We start from the raw sequence: 20,880 nt of genomic DNA, 5'->3' as shown, positions 1-20,880 counted from the left end.
ATTTTATAGGGACAGTCCCGATTTTGGGGTCTTTTTCTTATATAGGTTCCTATTATCCCCCCACCCCGTCCCGATTTTTCACATTTACTCTCTGGTCACCCTACCCACTGCACTCATTCAGTTACTCACAGACCCGCACCACCAGTCCTTCTCCTTGCCCGTTGGCAGCTGGACCCGTGGGGGAGTCCGATTTCTAGTGGGAAACAACCCCACAGGAAGGTTGTGAGAATGAATACTGTGATAGCTGCACCCAGGGCAGCTGCTACTAACCACACCGGTGAATAATGTAGTAATATGGCCTTATTGCTCCGGACCCAGGATTTCCTGAGCTCCTATGCCCTTGGTTGTGCAGGAGATGAAGGAGATGTTAGTACTTTCACCATCTCCCTCAGCAGATCTACCTGCATAGCACATAGCCCACTCTGTCTAGGCTGTTTTCCTCTGGGGACTCATTTTTGCACTTCCTTCTGGGAGGAAACAGCTTTTGATATTTTGCAGAGAATTTTGCTCAGGCTCCGTACTGAGCTGTCTGTATCTGTGACAGCAGAGCAGGACCCTGCTAGGTCAATGGTAGAACCTGTGCTGGTGCTGCTCTGTGAAGTTCTTGACATGCTGGACTCTATTCCACAACCCATGCTTTGGACTCATGCCCTACCTGGCTGGTGAAGGCTAGTGAGGAAACACTGAGTCCTTTTCTGATGGAGAATGTCATGACCTCCTTTAAGGAAGGTCATCCTGATCTTCCATTTCTGGCTAGGATTGTGGAGCAGGTTACATAGATGCCTCTGAGCTTCTCAATCCTTGTCAGTCTGGCTTCAGAACAGGCTACAGCACCTGAAACTGCACTGGTCAATGATTTTCTGGCAAGAGTTAAAGATAAGATGTCCATACTGATATTACTTGATCTATCACACATTGATCATGGACTACTGCCAGCTAACTTGGGGACCCGGCTGCCTTGTGGTGGCTTCATTCTCTCCATATGAGCGATCCCAGAGAGTAGTTTCAGGTAATTATTTTTCTCTCCTGAGGGTGCCACACAAGGCCCCGTCATATCATCCCTCCTCTCCAGTATATAGGGCCATTGAGGGGTGAGGGAAATAGGGAGGAGACATGGGATGAAATCTCATATTTTCTATATGCTGATAATACTCAGCTCCATCTGTCCATTTTGCCTGACCCAGAGAGTGTGGTTTAGTTTCATTCTCAATATATGAGCATGCATGAGAGTGAGCTAGCTGAGGTTACATCCTTGAGAAGACTGAGGAGATGATGGTAAGCAAAGGGAAGCAACCAGAAGATAAGGTAAAGATATCAGCCCTGCTAACTGAGGTTGTGTGACCCTTAGAGCATCCCAGTGCCAGAGGGCAAGGGCTCACTGGTATCAGGTAATGGGTTTCAGCTGTCCTGACCAACTCACTCTGGTTATAATCTGTATCTAAAAGGTGTCATGTAATATGTCATTGGAAAACTAATAACTCGCTGATCATTAATGCTCTTGCATGATGTATGTGTGAGTTATGGATATATGCTGGAATGATGACTAAAATGTGTTTAAACCAGGCATGTCAGGGGAAATTGGTAAACAGATCTGCCCTAGATAAAGGAAAGTGTATTTGCTTCTCTGACCAGTATGGTCATCAGGCAGAGACAGTGAAGGTCCATTTACATATTAGTTGAACAAGGCTATCTTGCTAACAAGTCAGGGTGGAGACAGCTTCCATCAGGAAAGAGAAACTTTATCTGGGCTATAAAGACAAGGGGTTTGAACCTCAAGTGATAAGAAATGGAATCAACTGATTGCATACAATATTACTGTATTATAAAAAAATATCAAATGAAGTGTTTTATAAAAGCTTATGACACACTGGTGATTAATGTCATTGTAAAATGTATGTATTAGCACTATATAAAGAATTTATGGATACTTACTGATATTAGGCTCTCCAGTCTATGTCCAAACAAAGGGAGAAACAAGGCGGGGTTGAAGTCTCTAGAAACTGAATATAGGTGAGAAACCTGCTTAGGCAAAGATCTTTTGGCTAGGAAGACAAGGGTGACTAGCTCCTTGTGCTTCTGTGGCAGGTCCTGACTGAGAGAAAATCAGCCATGGCTGGGAAAAAGGAAAATTGGTGAAAGAACTCATCTTGAGCGAAGCCTAGCCTGTATCTTGCAAGATTAAATTTTAGACTTTAGATGTATGTTTTCAATTTTATTTGCTTTAACCCTGTCTAACTTTGTTCCTTTTACTTGACATCACTTAACCTATGTCCTATTGTTAATACATTTGTTTTATTGATACTATAAACCAACTCAGTGCTATGTTTGAAGGGAAGGGTGTGTTTACCCCAGTTAAGTTTGTAAGCTGTAGTGTGCTTTTTTCTTTTTACAGGCGCAACAAACCTTATTATTTCTCTGAGTGGCCCAGGAGAGGGCTGGACATTGCAGAGCACATGGTTTAGGGGAAATTCAGGACTGGGAGTATGTTGGGGTCACCTTTCTGCTTGTAACCAAGGCTGGTGGAAGCCAGAGTGGGGCTATAGCCATAGATTAAGGGTTATCTTTAGATTTGGGGAACTAAGAAGAGCTTGCTCAATGGTAGGCGTTAGAATGTTCCCGTACGTGCTACCACAAGGAACATGGAAGAAATAACCGTGAATCTGCTTCAGCAAGGGGTGACAAGTATGATGATGAGCTGAAATGGTAGTTACATGTATTAATATACTAACTTATAAAAGAAGGACACCTCAACATTAGTAGGATGAAGAAATGCAAATGAGGAAAAGGAAAACCCTTACTGAATATGCATTAGATATCATGGCATCAGCATCACATATTATAAATGTTGCATCCCAGCGTGTGGGCAGTAGGAGAGAGATCCCTTGGGAGGTGCCAGAATAATGCCCATTGGTGATGTTGAAGAAGATGATGAGGAAGCCAATTGGTAACTTTTCAGGTTGTTCTGCAAGGGATGGTTTGAGTAGATGGATGTTCAGATGTACATGCTGTAGTCTCTCTATCTCCCTTACCGAGTCTGACTGTTTGTAACTTTGCTAAAAATATTAATAAACTATTTGTAAATATAGAAGAGTTCCTATAGTGTGAGTGTTGCAACTGTGCACATCGGGGTTCCCAACTATATAGTAATTTTAATAATACTGGGCCTGAGCTTGGGACAAGAATCTGTCTACCCTCAAAGTGCTATCTGGGAATTCTTAAGTAATCAATATAATGAATACATAATCTATAGCTCAGACTATATGACACAACTCCTTAGTGATCTGAATCGCACCCCGAAGTATGACAGTGGTGTAGTCAGCATGATTTACACACAGTTTGGTAATTTAATTGAGGTTTATGCTTCAAGCACTAGTGAAATAATACTTCAGGAGCTCTTGAGTGCATCTTCTGATCTTGTATGGCAGTGTTGTACAGGGAAAGAGGAGGCCTCTGAGGTAGGCAGTTCCTAAACCATTCAAAGTATTTTAGCTCAGAATTAACACCTTAAACCAAGGGTCGGCAACCTTTCAGAAGTGGTGTGCCAAGTCTTCATTTATTCACTCTAATTTAAGGTTTCGCGTGCCAGTAATACAGTTTAACGTTTTTAGAAGGTCTCTATAAGTCTATATTATATAACTAAACTATTGTTGTATGTAAAGTAAATAAGGTTTTTAAACGTTTAAGAAGCTTCATTTAAAATTAAATTAAAATGCAGAGCCCCCCCCCCCGGAGTGGTGGCCAGGACCCGGGCTGTGTGAGTGCCACTGAAAATCAGCTCGTGTGCTGCCTTTGGCGCGCATGCCATAGGGTGCCTACCCCTGCCTTAAACTATATCCAGAAAGCAACAGGCAGCCAGTGCAGATCTCAAAGCACTAGTGCCATGCCGAGACTGAGATACATGATTAACAAACAGTATCTCATGCACTGCATCAGCTCTAGATTCTGAAATGATCCCTTTTTAAAGGCTAAAAGGGACTATATATCTCTACCTCTTTATCCCTCACCTAGCATCAGTAGCCAATTTATTACTGTCTTTGTCAGGTTTTATAATGAATTGTACAGTCTAAAAATTGTTTCTCTCTGTTTATGAATACAGCCTCAATTCCTCATAACAAATTGACCAAACATTACATTCTCTCACTTTGTTCGCTAGGTGATTTATATTCTCTGTGAGAGCCAGAGAAAGTTTTCTCCTGTTTCTAAATTCTTTTGTGGCAATTTGGTGTCTAGGTTGACTAATTATATTATCATGGACAGACTTAAACAAATGGCTCACAGATTGTCCTCAGGGTTTCTCTCCTACATAACACCAGAAGGCCTTGCACAGGACCAGCTCTAGGCACCAGCAAACCAAGCACAATTCCAAGGGCGGCATTCCGGGAGGTGGTTGTTGTTGTTGTTGCTTCGGCAGCTGCGCTCTCAGAAGTTTATTTTATTTTATTTTTCTTGGGAAACCCTAGAGCCAGCCAGTAATATCTAATACAATTGATTTCCTATCTAAGCCAGAAAGCTGCAACCAGTCATCCTCCATGCCATTATTAGCCATTGGAGAATTGATTGGAACCCTAAATAGAGAGAATGAATGCATCATTCAGCAAAAGTGAATCAATGAGACCATCTATTTCTTATTCTTGATGGGGCCCAAAATTGGTGGATCCAGTTGATTGATTTCAGTGGAACTACTTGCAAAATCAGAGAGGAAGAGTGGCAGAGTCTGGTTCCTTAGAACTTGTTATATGGCACTTGATATCTGTGGGAACGTGGAATTTTCTATAATGAATAACGTTTGGTATCCTGCTTCAGCACCGATGCTGCAGAGGTAAGCAAACCCTTGGTATAGTGCATCTGACCACATGTACAATTCTGTACACTGGAAAATTTTCTTCCTGACTCCTGTGGCACTCAGCATACACACGGAGCAGTGTGATTTGATGAACCCCAACCAACCCAGTGTTGAGAGAAGCAAGTCCAAATAATAGGAAACTGGACCTGAACTATCGTTCAAATACATCAGTACTCAGATTCATTTATTTACAGTAGCCTTTCAGAGGGGAAATTTAAATCTCTGAAGATAAAGTGGTTATATTTGGGATTCTCCTTCCTAATGACTCAGCCACAGAGCACTCTGTGGAAATGTCATCCTTGGCATAGCAGGGCTGACAAGACTCCGGCGCACACTCTGGGATTTGTTTTCCTGGAGCAACGCCTTCCCAAACTAGTACTGAACAGCTAAGGTGTACCATGGCTTTTACTATGACTGTATACCTAAAGTGAAACATGACTTTAGTGTAGGTGCACAATTGGTTTTTCAGTTTTACTCCTGCCAAGTACTAGCTACTAGTCATGCACGTATTGTGGACAAGCATGGCATTTTAGCTTTGTGTGAACTATTTCATTAAGATTTCCTTGGAGAAAGAGTTCTTGGAGGTAAGGTTTTAAACACGGATCCCATTTCTCCACTTGTTCTTCAGTATGAAGAGGAACTAAGATCTAGAGGGTTGGAGGATTCATTATTAGCATTTATTACCATTACAACAGCATCTACAATATGCTAAGAGCTTTCCAAACATATGATAACAGTCCCTGTCCCCAGAAGCTCACAAACTCAGCAAGCACTAGAAGAAGGGCGAGGAAGAAGGATAAAACACAATAATGTTTTTTTTGGTTGCAATTGGCCTGCTATCTAGCCAATGCCAGTGACAATTTCTCATGAACATCTTTTTCAAGTGGGTCTCGAGGAGAGCTTGGGAAGAGGAGAGCATAGTGGCGTTACAGACTAGTTCACGTGTATGAATGCTGCAGAAGACAATGGACAGGTAGCTGTATTCTCTTCCTGGCTCTGCCAGTGCTTCGTCTGCAACTCACTTTACTAGGGTCCCTTGTGCTGCCTGGTAAGTGGGTTCCCTTGTGTTGCCTGGTAAGTGGGTTTCTATACATGAGTGTTAATAACAAAAATGTAGCCAATCATTTAATTGGCTAGAGCTACATATTTGAGAGCAGCGCTTCAAACATTGCACCTGTGTGTGGGGTGTGCAGAACAAAATGCTTGCACACAAACGGTTACATTAGTTTAAAAAGGAACATAATATTAACACTAAGGGGAACAAATATTCCATTTGTTTTGATGACTACTATTTAGTTTTCCTTTCTGTTCAGCAGATGGCAGTGGTGGCACAGCAGCAGTGGGAAACAGGCTGCTGATATTCTAGGAGTGTCCTGTAGATCAGTGGTTCTCAAACTTTTTTTTCCGCGGACCACTTAAAAATTAATGAGGGTCTCGGTGGACCACGTAATGATATTTCCAAATGTTGTTTGTACCGTTAGCTAACTATTGTAAAGCGCTTTGGATAAAAGTGCTATATAAAAAAACCTGAATAATAATTAATGTGTTTTGTTCTACAAATAAAAGCACACAACTCATATTTTAATATCAGTAGTCTTACCTTTCTAATGCAATGGATGTGCCCTCTCTCCCCTGCCATGGCAGCCCCCAAGCTGGGGCTGGGAAGAAGGATGGGGGGGTCTCCCCCGCCACAGCAGCCACTGAGCTGGGCTGGGAAGAAGGGCTGTCTCTCCCTCTTTCCCTTACCACAGCAGCCCCTGAACTGGAGTTGGGAAGGAGGGGGGGTATCTCCCCCGCCACAGAGCTGAGGCTGGGAAGGAGGAACGTCTCTCCCCGGCAGCTGCAGCCCTGGAGCTGGGCAAAGTCTCCTTTCTCTGGCCGTTGCAGCCTGCACATCCCAAATTCCCCCTCTTCTTACCCCACTGCCCCCTCCCACCTGCCCCATATTCCCCTCAAGGCCACCACCTCACCTTCCATGTGCGTCTTCTCCAGGGTCCAGGCAACTATTTAGTGGAGCCACGCCTGCACAGCTTCACTAATTAGGTGGGTGGCCCTTCATTCTCTGATTTGCAGCCGCCCAGGCGCGCACCTTAGAGGGAACTATCTGTGGACCACCTGATTGGAGCTCATCCGTGGACCACAGTTTGAGAACCTCTGCTATAGAGAATACCATCTGTGAGCATATTTTCACCCAATTCTGCCTGCGTAAACCTGTCATATTATGTATCAAAGGTGGAAATAGCCCATCTACAAATGGCCTTTTCTGCGGGCGTTGTTAGCTAACCATGAGGAAATAAGAGCAGAGGAGTTCTAATCTTGGCAACTTGGGGAAGGGAGCGTGGTTTCACGTGCTGTGGAGTTACTGAGACTGACAGTAGTTTGAGAAGATATTTTTGATACAAACCTACTTGAAAATAATTGAAGTTTTTATTGTGAGTCAGTGTGGTGGGCGCTTTTGTGTGTGTGTGTGTGTGTGTCTCTCTCTCTCTCTCTAAATATACAGTATCTATAAAATCAGGTGTTACAATGTTTAGAGACTGTATAGCATCAAATGTATAAACTGTGGTAAGGAAATGTGAATGAGACTGTGTTGGCAGTATTTGCTTCACAATACAAATTTCTGAATTTATTCCTTTTATTTAATCTTTGGGGTTAACAATACATAGCCTTCATATAGCACTTGTCATCTTCAGGGTGCTTTATAACATGAACTGAGCCATCCTCAGGCAGTTATGTGATAGAGCTAAATATGATTTAATCTCCCATTTTACAGCTGGGAAAATGAAAGCTGAGGTTAAGTGCCTTGTCCAAAGCCACAGACAGTGTCAGTTCCTGGCTTCCTGTACTGTGCTCAGGCCACCAGGCCTCTCTTAATTAAGGATTTGTTGATTTCATATTTCTGCTCTCTGGTCAATGCTAGAGGTTGGTTAGTAGTTATGTTTTGCATTAGTTGTCTTTGTAACAGATTTCCAATGTGTGTACTGTAGTTTGGTTTATGTGCTGCTGGCAATAGTTGATCCACTGGGTTGGTCAGTACTGGAAGTGAGCTTTGTCTGGATGCTCTAGGACATGCTAATGACAGCAACTCATGTCACATTTAATAAGAGGGCTGGGGTGGATGGTTTTGGAAAAAACACAGGGCGCATTTCTAAGATGTGTAGAGAAAGCCAACATTCACTCCCCGACCCCCTACTGCGAGGGGGGAATGTCCTAGGTTATCATGGCTTGTGTAAGTTCAGGGAGAGAATAGCAGTGATAAAGAGATAACATAGAACAGTTCAGCAAAGGGCTCAGAAGGATATGATTGAGGGTAATGGTCTCATGAATTATACTGATCACATTTCTGAAGGGGTAAAATTGTTTACAGAATTTCCAGCTGTAATACTATGGGACAGACTGTGGAAGGGGGAGAGAGATGGTGGCAGTGTTATCCAGCATCCCCAAAAGGGGCAGGTTGGAGGGGGACTGCCACCCCTTTTCTATTCTATATAGGTTCTTATACAGCTCATCAGTGTACTATCTTCCAGTAGCAACATGACTACACAATTCTCGTGTTATTTGTTCTCTCATCCCGCTCTGCACTCACTAGTTCTTTTGCTACTGTCTATGTCCCAGAGCCTTCAAAACCTTACTCACTAGAGAAGACAGTGGGACTTTTCACGAGTCAGAACTACTCAATAGAAAAAAAAATGGCACTGTTCACACAAGCAAGGGTCACTTGTGTGAATAAAGAACAGGAGTACTTGTGGCACCTTAGAGACTAACAAATTTATTAGGTGCCACAAGTACTCCTGTTCTTTTTGCGGATACAGACTAACACGGCTGCTACTCTGAAACCTGTCATTGTGTGAATAAGGATTTGCAAGATTTGGAGTCAGTGATATGACTCCAATGGGTAAGGACTACTCACATGAGTAAAAGCAATGATCAGCCTGCATGTTAAGTAGAAGTAGTACAATTAGAGAGGCAGTGTGATTCAGTGGAGAGGACACAGGATGGGACAGGCGACCGGACTTCTATGCCACTCACCTCCTGTGTGACTGGGCATGTCACTTTGCTTCTTCAGGGTTGACTCTTACTATAAATGCTTACCACATAGTAAGCATTTCAATAGGTACTACTGCAATGCAAATAACAATCATAATATAATGAAACATGGTCATATGAGGCAATTGTATATTAAATGACTGTGAAATCTTCAACCTTCATAGCACCTGTGAGTCAGAAGATGTTATGAGTCTGGGATTCATGTTTGTAGCAACATTTTCTTAAGCTCTGATAACTAGTAATCAAGACAATCAGTGTTTCGCTTTTATTGTGATGTACAGTGCAGTGCAATCTCATACCTACACAGGAAAAAATAAAACAGTGAAGTAGAGACCCCAGAAAAACTGCAGAAATTATGAGGCGTTTCTCAATTGACCTGTTTATTTGAAAACTGCCTGGTGCAATCAGGTTTGTCTGTCTTTTTTTAGAGGGACTTTAGAAGCAGAAAGAATTTGCTGTCTGTTCTGATGATCCAATTATCCAAGTCTCCTCCAAGAATAAAATTCCACATGCATAAAAAAACTGAACCAACAACACCAACAACATTTCATTGATTTTTTTTATTTGACACTCACATTACAAAATGTAGAAACCAGAGACAGTTCAGGCAAACTGTTAAAACACAGTATAAATTAGGTTTGTAATATATAAATTCTATACATAAGTAAATTAGCTTGAACATGACTGACAAAATGGGTCCATAACAATCTCACCACAGCTGTATAAAAAGGCATTGGAGTGGGGTGGATACTATAATCATGAATGTAGGTTAAGACATTTTCCACAAACAGCTATAAAGCGTACTGATGACCATGCTATTTTTGCAGTGTTTATGCAGGGTATAGTATGCACATTACCATGAAAATTATGTAAGGTCTATGTACAGTCACAAAATCATAATTCCTATTTAACAAAAGGTGTTGCTGGGATACCTATTTGACCTGAATATGAAGGAACTTGGGTTTAAAACAACAACAACAACAACAAACAAAGAAATAAATTCCAGGAAAAAACTCAGCTACTCCGTACCCGTGCTCAGGTGATCAGGAGACACTTGCATCTTTAATACCATATTTCTTTCAATGCCCAGTTTGGTTCTTGCTTTATAAAAAAAAATATCTATCACAACATAGTGCCCAGTTTTCCAAGCACAGTTGCGCAGGGAGTTGTATAGCAGACGGATAAAAACAGAGTTTTGATAACACCACTGGTAAAATTTGGTAGACATTTGGAATGTACAGTAATGCTTTTGAGTCCATATAGGAGCCAGCAGTAGCAGATGCTTTCAGATTTCATAAAACTTGCTAAAAGTGCAACAACTCTTAAATCGGATTTCTGTCCTATGCAGATTGACTGCTCATACTTTTTAAGATTCATGGCATGGATCCCAGTGTTCTGAACCCTGGACATTGATTTATTTTCCATAATTGTGACACCAGCAGTTTCACTCTTTTTTACAGACTACCTCCTAGGGGAAGTTACTAATTGCACATGTCTGTGTAAGAATCATATCTTTAAAAGCTTCCTTTAATTTAATAGCACTGAGCTTGTCCCTTTCACTGAATGTGAAGAGTTAATGAGGTAAGCAAAGAAATACTGAACTGTAACAAGTCATCCCAGTACAAGATCCAATACATCCAGGCCATAGAAATCTGAGAGAAAAGCATACTGTAAACTTTAAGCAGGCTTGGTCTGCTATGAAAACACATAGGAGCCAGTATTCCTCAACTACCCAGGCTACACCCCCAAACTCAGACTTATCCACGGGTGCGTCAAACTCCAGAGAGCCATTATACGGTTAGTCATTCCAGGAAGACAGGAACATTAAAAGGTGCTCATTATAGGATTGACACAGTATTGGTCAGATACAGCTAGCTGATAGGGTTACAGTTATCTGGAAAGTACCAGTGCTCCAGTACTTTTTGTAATGAACTGGGTTTAGATGGCAGCCCACGGTGCCTTGAAGCAAGGTTGGCTAGTTCAAATATTTGACTTACAGGATGTTTGAGCTTGTGAATCCAGAGTCTTCCCCCCTTCAGCAAGGCCTGGGAGCTTCACAGAAGTAGGAAGGTTTCCTGCTGCTGCAACAGTAGCCTGTGCTGGCTGTTTGATATAGCAGGCGATGCTCTGAAGGGAGACCTAACCCTGGTCTTTTGGGCTGAGGGCACTAGGGTATGATTACAGAGCCTGCTTATGCCACAGGAGGATACGAAACGTCTACTGAAGTTTTGGAAGAGCTGCTTGTTAGTCATAAGCCCTCCTCAACAGAGGCAAAGGCATCCAGGAGGAAGTTAGCAGCTTTTCTAGGCTCACCCAGATTTCTTCAATTTGCAGGGCAACAATCTGAGTCTGTCCACAATGGCAGAAGGGGAGCACAGATGGGAGTAAGACTGACTCAAACGGAATTCATGGTTGAGAGGAGCAGCCAGACAAAAAGAAAAGTCCCGGCAGTTTTTAATTGGTCTGGCTATTTGCTTAGGGTGACCGTACGTCCCCTTTTGGCCGTAACAGTCCCTTTTTAAAGCCCTGTTCCAGCCGTCCTGACATTTTTTGACAAAAGTGGGCATTTGTCCTGTTTGCTTTTGCCAACTCATCAAGTTGGCAAGAGCAAACAGCCCTGTGCGGGGGGAAGGCAGGGCTCCAGCGGGGAGCAGGCAGGGCTTGAGCGAGCAGCGACGCCAGCCTCAGACTTTTGGGGGGGCAAAAGGGGGCAGGCATGGCTCGGGTGAGCAGCAACGCTAGCCCCAGCCTCGTGGGGAGAGGGGGGGAGGAGAGGGATGGGCAGGCAGGGCTCGGGCAAGCAGTGACCCCAGCCCCGTGCGGGGAGGGGGTCAATGTTCGGGCGAGCAGCTCGGGCCAGCCCTGTGTAGGGGGAGCGTGGGCTTGGGCTAGCCCCACGCAGTGTTCCGTTTTCCCTTTGGGAATCATGGTCACCCTACTATTGCTTCACATTGAATCGAAAAGGTCCCCTTCCCAAAATATCTGTGTTTTATTGGAGACTAATACTCCTGAGATACTGGTCAGTAAAGTTATTGAGGATCATTGTTAAAGGCCAGTTTGCGCAGTGAGTAACACTCAAGTATTTATCTCACACTTGAATACTAATTCTCTCTGCTCCTGGGGAGGTGAGATACTTGAAAGTTCTGTTACATTTGTCCTACTTCAGCTGCCTAGAAAATGGAATCTATGTTTCACCAAAGCCTAATGCCATGTGCTCTCTGGTTTGCCCACCTCCAATGATTCTATAAACTGATTGTATGATGGCTTTTGGTGTATCCTTTTTTCATCCTCATGTTGGATGAAATCCATCCCGGTGCAGAGGACCACCCCAAGGCTTATGCACCACTTGAATCCCATTCTAGCCCTCATGCCGAGGATGCCAGGGAGAATTTCACCCACTGTCTGTTGGAAACTTACAAGAAAGTAACTGCTAAGAACCAGAGTGAGAGCCACTCGGCAAACTCACTTCTACTGCAAAATCCACCTTCTTTGCTGTAGCTATTCTTAAATATTAGTTATTGAATTAAATTAACTAAAAAGAAACAACAAAGCAGGAGTAGATTCATAGATTCTAGGACTGGAAGGGACCTCAAGAGGTCATCGAGTCCAGTCCCCTGCCCGCATGGCAGGACCAAATACTGTCTATCCAGGATGGTCTAGACATTTATCTAACGTACTCTTAAATATCTCCAGAGATGGAGATTCCACAACCTCCCTAGGCAATTTATTCCAGTGTTTAACCACCCTGACAGTTAGGAACTTTTTCCTAATGTCCAACCTAGACCTCCCTTGCTGCAGTTTAAGCCCATTTCTTCTTGTTCTATCCTTAGAGGCTAAGGTGAACAAGTTTTCTCCCTCCTCCTTATGACACCCTTTTAGATACCTGAAAACTGCTATCATGTCCCCTCTCAGTCTTCTCTTTTCCAAACTAAACAAACCCAATTCTTTCAGCCTTCCTTCATAGGTCATGTTCTCAAGACCTTTAATCATTCTTGTTGCTCTTCTCTGGACCCTTTCCAATTTCTCCACATCTTTCTTGAAATGCGGTGCCCAGAACTGGACACAATACTCCAGCTGAGGCCTAACCAGCGCAGAGTAGAGCAGAAGAATGACTTCTCGTGTCTTGCTCACAACACACCTGTTAATACATCCCAGAATCATGTTTGCTTTTTTTGCAACAGCATCACACTGTTGACTCATATATCAGCCCTTTTCAGTACCTGTAGGCCTACAGCCTGTGTCTCTGATGCCTTACACCTTGGGTAGTCATTTTCGCCTCTGCACACAGTGCATGCAAATCATTCCCCATCTGATCTGGTAGCCTCTGACACCCCTGTCACACAAGTGTAAATGACAATACAAGGGGCAATGCAGTGCAGACTCACACTCTTAAGTGTATTCAGTCCGTCGCGGACATTTTGAAATGCACATGAAGATGCTGGAGGAAGACACATTAAAAAAAAAAAAAAAAAGAATTAGTAGCTGGATGAGTGCTTTGTTTTTCATACAACAGTGAAATAAATAAATGCACAATTGAAGATCAGCCTGCAAGAACGTTGCCATAAAAAAGGATAACTTGATTCCTGCTCCTTTCGCTCAGCTCGTGGCTTGGCTCTGTACAACGATGTTAACACCAGTATGGGAAAGAACTAGAAATATTGGGATACCACTTAAGGCTGTATAATTTCAAAATACCCAAGTCTGACACAAAAGGCTTGGTACAGCTTTCACGTTTTGCTGCATACTCGTCTCTCTGTGTGTGCTTAGCTGCCGCTGACATTAATGGGAGCTGTGTATGCTCAGATTTAAATAACCCCTTAGCGAGGGTTGACATTTCCATTCTGCAGCAGCACAATGAAGTATGAAAGTTGGCAACACGACACCATCAAGGCATTTCTCGATTTTTAAAGTAGTTGTTTTGGCTTGCTGTTTAGAAGACATCACGGAAACTTGGACTAAAAATCTGTCTCTTAGACAAGCACAAAATTCTCCTCCATAGATTAAAATCCCCTCTACAACTTCCCAGTTCACAGAGTTTCCTCAGAATTATTCTACTGGGAGAGGAAATGTGATCTGCCTCCATGCAAAACTGCCAGGAGGATCATCCCCTAAACCACGGTATGTCCCAAGAACCAAATGGATCTCAGGAAACCTAGAGAAACCAGGTTCAGCTACATGGAGACCTATTGGGTCTGCACTGCTTCCTGGTCATGATCCGGGATCCTGGTTTTTCGTGATAAACTCCTCCAAATTCTCCAATAAAAAAAACCATAAAAATCCGTATTTTCCCATTAAAATGAAACGCTGCACTTTAGTTTCTCTAGCGACAATATATATGTATCAGTTGAACACAATGTTTTATTGAAATATAGTAGACCCCTCTTTAGCCGGGCCTCCACTATCTGGCTTTCTGTATTAACCGAACCACCAGCTACCCAGGGCTAACCACTTGAGCCCTGCTGCTGTCAGCCCTGGGTGGTTGGTGGATCAACTAACACAGAGAGCCAGATAATGAAGGTTCAGATAAATGGGATTCTACTGTATGTACATTTAAGATGCATTCAAAAATCAAGCAAAATGAGGGGGAGGCTGCACACATTGAGTAAGTGACAGTGGTACATCCAGTAAAATGTCATTAGTAGTTAATATACATATTTTTCCCCATAAAATGTAAAAACTAATGATTCTCTATAAAAATGCAAATTCGGTGTTTTTCTGGGGCAAACGGATTTCTAGGATCCCTGGTCATGATTCCATGCTTCCTTGCCAGCCATTGCCCTCACCACTGAGGGAGCAGGGAATTCCACTCAGCAGAGAATCCTTACATGGTTAAAGAAGGTTACTGACAAAGAGAGGGGTTGCTCCGGCACACTGGGTTACTTCCAGCCCATCCCTTCCTGACCTTGGAAGCCCAAATCCTCATACACACATGGAGGAACTTGAACAGATACTACTGCAGGGAAGCAAGTATGCACTCTTTCCTCACCCTTCTTCCCAGACCCATGATCTCAGGCCCTAGTGCTCACAGAAGGAGGAGGGGATGACTAGACTCCAAGTTATGAAGATCAGTGTGCAGAGTTGTGATTGTAGGGTCACGGTTGCTCATGAGTGTTGGGCTTTAATTGCCTCTTTATAAGAAAAAGCTCTCTGAAGCACTTTGCTTTCAAACCCCAAAACACTTAGGACCAAATTCTGCCTTTAGATGCATGTGGGAGGCATCATCTGATGTCAATGGAAGCTGCATGTCCACAACCAAAGGCAGAATTTAAAAAAGCCATAAAAAGCACAAAAACGGGAGGAGCTTTTGGTCCAGTTTTAAACCAATGAGCATCGACCAATTGTCTTTTACCTTTTTCCTTCTTATTTCCTAAACCTGTCATGAGAAAAGATTCAGATCCAAAATCAAAGGGTTTTTGTCTTCCAATTAAAGATACTCCTTAGCCAGTATTGATAGCTTAGACAGTATTGATAGCTTCTGCCAGTTTGAATAGAGAAAAAAGTTTGTAAAGCACAAAGGCCAAATTCTGATCTCAGATGTATAAATGAACTCAAGCCAATTTCAGCCCTAGTCTAAGCTGCTGTAACTCCAATGAAGTCAATGAAAGGTCACACGAAGGCCAAATTTTGACCTCTGGTAAGTACAACTGTGTATCCAAGGGCCAGGAGCGCTGCCAGCTTTTTTGCCGCACTAGGCGGCGGAAGGTCCCGCCCCCGAAATGCCGCCCCCGACAGAGACGGCGGAAGGTCCCACCCCCGAAATACCACCGACGACCGGGGCGGCTGAAGATCCGGCCGCCGCGGTCGCAGCCCCCCAAATGTTAGTGCCCTAGGCGACCGCCTAGGTCGTCTAATGGGGTACGCCGGCCCTGCCGAGGGCAGCATCTGGTCCCAAGATAAGGGCCAATAACTACAACCATTCACCATTATAATTTCTTCTCTATCAATGATTTTCAACAGCAAAATGTCAAGTAATTGTAGGTCTGATCTAAAGTCTTTGATATGAATAGGAATTTTTCCATTGGCACGTCATTGTGCTTTGGATCAGGCCCTACGTGAATTTAAAACAAAGTCATTCTAAGGCTAGATTGCATTATCTTTGTACTCCTTTTACAGTGATATGAATAGCAATAATATCACAATCACTGCTGACAAGTAACCTAGATATTCAATAATCTGAGCTCCATTCCAAATGGTTTACAATCATGAGCAAAACAGTGCCCATGTTTTAAAAAAGTATACAATATATTTACAATAAAAACATGATAAAAGGTACCAAGGGATGCGTAAGGGATTGGACTGATTTTAAGTGTGTGATTATCTTATCAGCAGATATTTTCAACTTGATAAACAAAATTTCTGCATTTTAAATTGCTTCTCAATTTGAAGTGCATCTTTAGTGCTGCTCTGAACCAACTGTCCATTTTTAGCTAGGTAACATGATTGAAGCTGGTTTGGAATTTAGGGCATGATTTTGTGACATGCTAAGCGTCTTTTGCAAGATACTAAGCATTCTTATCACACTGACTTTGACACAAGCAAAAGCCTCTCAGTATGCCCTTTTGTTTTTCCTGGGCTCTACATAAGGCCGCAAAGTTGCAGGCCTGAGACCTTAGGAAGTTAAAGTATGACTTCTCCTACCACTATAATTCATAGAATCATAGATTATTAGAGTTGGAAGGGACCTCAGGAGATCATCCAGTGCAACCCCCTGCTCAAAGCAGGATCAATCCCCAACTAAATCCCCAAATGGTCCCCTCAAGGATTGAACTCACAACCCTGGGTTTAACAAGCCAATGCTCAAACCACAGAGCTATCCCTCCACCCAGAGAGACCTACATCAACTATTGTTCGTTTACTTTTTTAGACTACTGCAGTCACAGTAGAGAAGTTATACTAATGTTTAATATTTCCACATTTTACTAGATTGGGCGTTTTCTACACTACAAGTAATGCTACTGAAGTACAGGTCTAGTCTGGCTTTATTCTTCAATGTAGAATCTCCATAAGGAGTTTTCCCAAATGCAAATCCATTGAAAATAATGGAATTAGAAAGCCATCAGAGTGACTGTAAGTGAATTAGTCTAGAAATCTCTATGCTTTATAACACCTCAATGCCTGGTGCTCACTTTCTTGTAGTTCTGAAGAGTTCTTCACCTGTCAGTAATGGGAAACTATTGGAAATTATTTTTTATTATTTTATTGCTGATATAAAATTATTAGAAAACTTTAGGGAGACGTCCACCCCCAAACTGTTAATGAAATCTTCTGTTGCTATTGTCCCGTTACTTGTTAAACCGGTGAATGAAGCAAGGCCATAATGCCCTCATCTATTATGGGAATTTATTCCTTGGTTGAGCCATGCATAAATCACAGATGTAATTGACAAATTTAGGGCCTTCCCCTGCTCCGGCTGAATCCTGTGAGAGTTTTGCCATTCATGTCAATGAGGGCAAAGCCTGCAGGCTGCTAAGTGCCTTCATCTCCCACTGAAGTGACCTTGCAGGAAGCAGTCAGCCTCTCTCAGCCGCCAACCTTGAGGGCCAACTTTTACAAAGTGCTCTGTGCCTCATGTGAAGCACGGCTTGTCCTCAATGTTCACTGAAGTCAATGGGCGCTCTGGACGCTCAGCATCTCTACAAAACAGACCACTTAAACAGGCGCCTGCATATGGATTTAGGGGCCAGATTTTTAAAGGTATTTAGATGCCTAAAGATACAAATAGGCACCTTATGGGATTTTCAAAAGCACCTGGGGACCTAACTCCAATTAATTTAAATGGGATTTAGACAGCTCGGTTCTTTTGAAAATACCACTAGCCATCCAAATGCATCTTTAGGTGCCTAAATACCTTTGTAGATTTGGCCCTTAGGTGCCTAACTTCAATCACCAGGTTTGAAAGTTTTGACCAAACTATTGATCCCAACAAGGATCTCCTGAGGCTTAATTCAATAGATTTTGGAAAGTTCTTTGAGTTCTTGGAATGTGTCGTGGGAGTGAAAAGTATTATTAATTATTATTATTAGAAAAATAATGGTTTGAGTTCATATCTTTGGAGGGCTAGAATCTCAGCTATCTTAGTATCAGAGGGGTAGCCGTGTTAGTCTGTATCCACACAAAAACCTCCTCGTTGTTTCAGCCTCCTTCTGACTGTTCAAGAACGAATAATAATTTCCACTTTAAAAAGCAGATCCAACGATGCTGCAGTTCCAGACAATAAAAGGAGACCATTAGCACAATGAAGTCATAATATGCCTGTTATAAAGATATATACAGTAAGGAAAATGACCATTCAGAGAGCACACATAAGCCTTAGAATTGTTATTAATATGTATATGACGATTGCCCTGGATTTGGTTGGAATTGAACAGGTTTCTAATGTCATCATTTTTGGAAATGGTTCCATTTCAGTAGCTGTCCTTTCTAAATTTTGGTTTGTAAAATACACTTCTCTGACTACTTTTGCACTCGTATACAAAAGACCCATTAACAGCATCAAAACAACACTGGTTCCCAGGCTGAAAGGATTCTGCATCCTCCCTGCAGTTAGCCGCTTTGGGCAAAAGCTTGAGTAAACAGAGGAACGCTACAGCAAACTCAATCTCTGACAGACAAAAGGAAAGGGAGAACCCTGGTCCCTCCACTGAGAATGCCCTGCCTCTAGCCCATACGTATTCAGATCCAGGAACTATTGGAAAAGTAGCCCAGCCGACACCAAACCTCATGACAGAGCATAGGGAGAGCGGTGATCTCTCAGGTGGCCATGACCAATACCCTACAGGCCTTTAATAGATCAAAATCAACACCCTGAATTGCACCCCAGAAGCCAGTGTAGTATTACGGGAATAAGAGCAGTATATACCCTATGGATAACAATTGAAACAGGCAGTTGCATCCTATACCAGATGAAGCTTCTGAGTGGTTCAAGGGTAGCCCAATGAGGGAGCACCTTGCAACAACACACTCAGGTACAGGTTACTAAGGCGAGGACTGCAGTGCGAAGCAATGGCTATAAAACTCTCCGGCTAAAGCCAGACACAGACGAGTTTCTAATGAGCCTTGGTTTTTTGTTTTTTTTAAACCCAGCAGTAGTTCTGATAAGTTATGCACATGATTCTTCGCTCTTTACTGAAGGAAAGTTACCATTGACTTCAATGTAGAACCGAGCTCTTTATGTTGGTCAGGAAAAAAAAAAAAAGACTGGGACAGCTAAAGTGCCAACACTGTGCCTGTAATTAAAGGAGAAGTTCAGTATAATGTGGCATTTTTTATTTCTGTTATGCTTTTGCACGGTTCTTTTTTCAAACCTGACCCCTGCTCACAAACAGTACCATGGGTCTGCTCATGGGAGTGAAATAGGGACAGTCTTCTAGTTTGCTTTGCTCTAGTTTTAGAGTTCTGTTTTGCACCCCGTATAAGCCCAATTCATTTTTAGTCATTTAATGTTTATATTACTGTAGCACCCTGATTTCTGCAAACACAAAGGTAGATGCGGTCCCCACTCCAAACAGCACATCATCTCCAAGGAAGGAAAGTGGGGAGCACGGTTCAGCACATAAAAAGTCAGAATAAAAATGGGGTGTTGCTAAGTCTTTACTCTAGTGCAGTGGTTCTCAAACTAGGGCCGCCGCTTGTTCAGGGAAAGCCCCTGGCGGGCCGGGCCGGTTTGTTTACCTGCCGCGTCCACAGGTTCGACCGATCGCGGCTCCCACTGGCCGCGGTTCACCGCTCCAGGCCAACGGGTGCTGCGGGAAGCAGCGCGGGCCGAGGGATGAAACAAGTAGTTTCAGAACCACTGCTCTAGTGCATTGGTACATAGAGTGAAAACTCTTCATCTCTCAAATGCACTCTTGAGTCCACAAATCTAGGCTGCTCTTCCTCTCCCGCCCTGCTCCCAATATCGTGTTGCACTGGAACCAAAGCTGAAGTGAGGAGACAAAACAAACCCAATGAGTTTCTTCACACAATCACCTTCTATCACGAGGGCCGGCTCCAGGCACCAGCTTACCAAGCAGGTGCTTGGGGCGGCCACTTCGGAGAGGGGCGGCACGTCCAGCTGTTCGGCGGCAATTCGGCAGACGGTCCCTCACTCCTGCTCGGAGCGAAGGACCTCCCGCCGAATTGCCGCCGCAGATCGCGATCGCGGCTTTTTGTTTTGTTTTGTTTGGCTGCTTGGGGCGGCCAAAACCCTGGAGCCGGCCCTGTCTATCACTTGTCAATAAGGTAAGGTGCCTTAAAAACACCTCTCTCAGCATCAACAGAATTAGGGAATAGATTACATACTTTAAACAGCGGTAAGTAGGACTCGGAGCCATTTGCTTCCCACAGCTTTCAGTGTAAGCAGGACATCTGAATTTTGTCTCATCTTCAGCTCACGCCCCAGAGAAGTCTGCCAAGATTCACAGTAAGAAAGGCAAGAACAATTGGAGAAAGAAGAAATAACCAATGTTCACAGTTCAAATCATTCTATGTAAAAATTCTGGGGAGTTTGCATGACTTTTCATGCTGATGTGGTTTACATGAGTTTTTATCCACGGGCAGCTTATCTCTGCTGAAGTCAGTGCATTGTTCAACAAGGCAGGAGGCTGCTGATGTAAAATAAAATCCTTCTTTCCTTCCTCAGCAATTAACCAGATTGCTGCTGCATTTGACAGAATTTGATTTAACAATACTCAAAGGATTTGGCGAGCTGCTGTTTGAAGCACCTGCTTCTGAAATGTGCACACTGCGTCTTTAGTTTTCCAGTGAAGACCATTCTCTGTTGCAGCACCATGACTCTCCTTGCTTTTGTTTTGTTTCCCTCTGAGACAAGGTTACAGTGATACTGACATAGTTTTGGTATGGCCACAAATAAGCTGTTGTCCTTCCTCTCTTGAGTAATTAGAAAAGCATAATTGTGCATACTGTAAGTCAATTCTGTTAATTTCAATGGATGAATCCAGTTCATCACATTAAGCAGTCCAAAAATAAAAAGGAAGAAAAAGGAAAACTAA

General features: G+C 43.0%; 1 long non-coding RNA gene across 1 annotated transcript; it reads right to left on the bottom strand.

Annotated features, from left to right (window-relative positions):
- Window positions 1–9,431: 9,431 nt before the first annotated feature.
- On the bottom strand, window positions 9,432–20,543 carry LOC128842550 (uncharacterized). Its single transcript, XR_008446018.1, has 2 exons — window positions 20,171–20,543; window positions 9,432–13,328 (listed from the first exon to the last, which is right to left on the bottom strand). It is a non-coding gene; the product is annotated as an uncharacterized LOC128842550 (long non-coding RNA).
- Between the last annotated feature and the right edge of the window lie 337 nt (window positions 20,544–20,880).

The sequence above is a fragment of the Malaclemys terrapin genome, chromosome 8 (assembly GCF_027887155.1).
Source record: "Malaclemys terrapin pileata isolate rMalTer1 chromosome 8, rMalTer1.hap1, whole genome shotgun sequence".
In the NCBI taxonomy this organism is placed as follows: Eukaryota; Metazoa; Chordata; order Testudines; family Emydidae; genus Malaclemys; species Malaclemys terrapin.
This window is presented reverse-complemented; position numbering and strand designations above follow the sequence as displayed.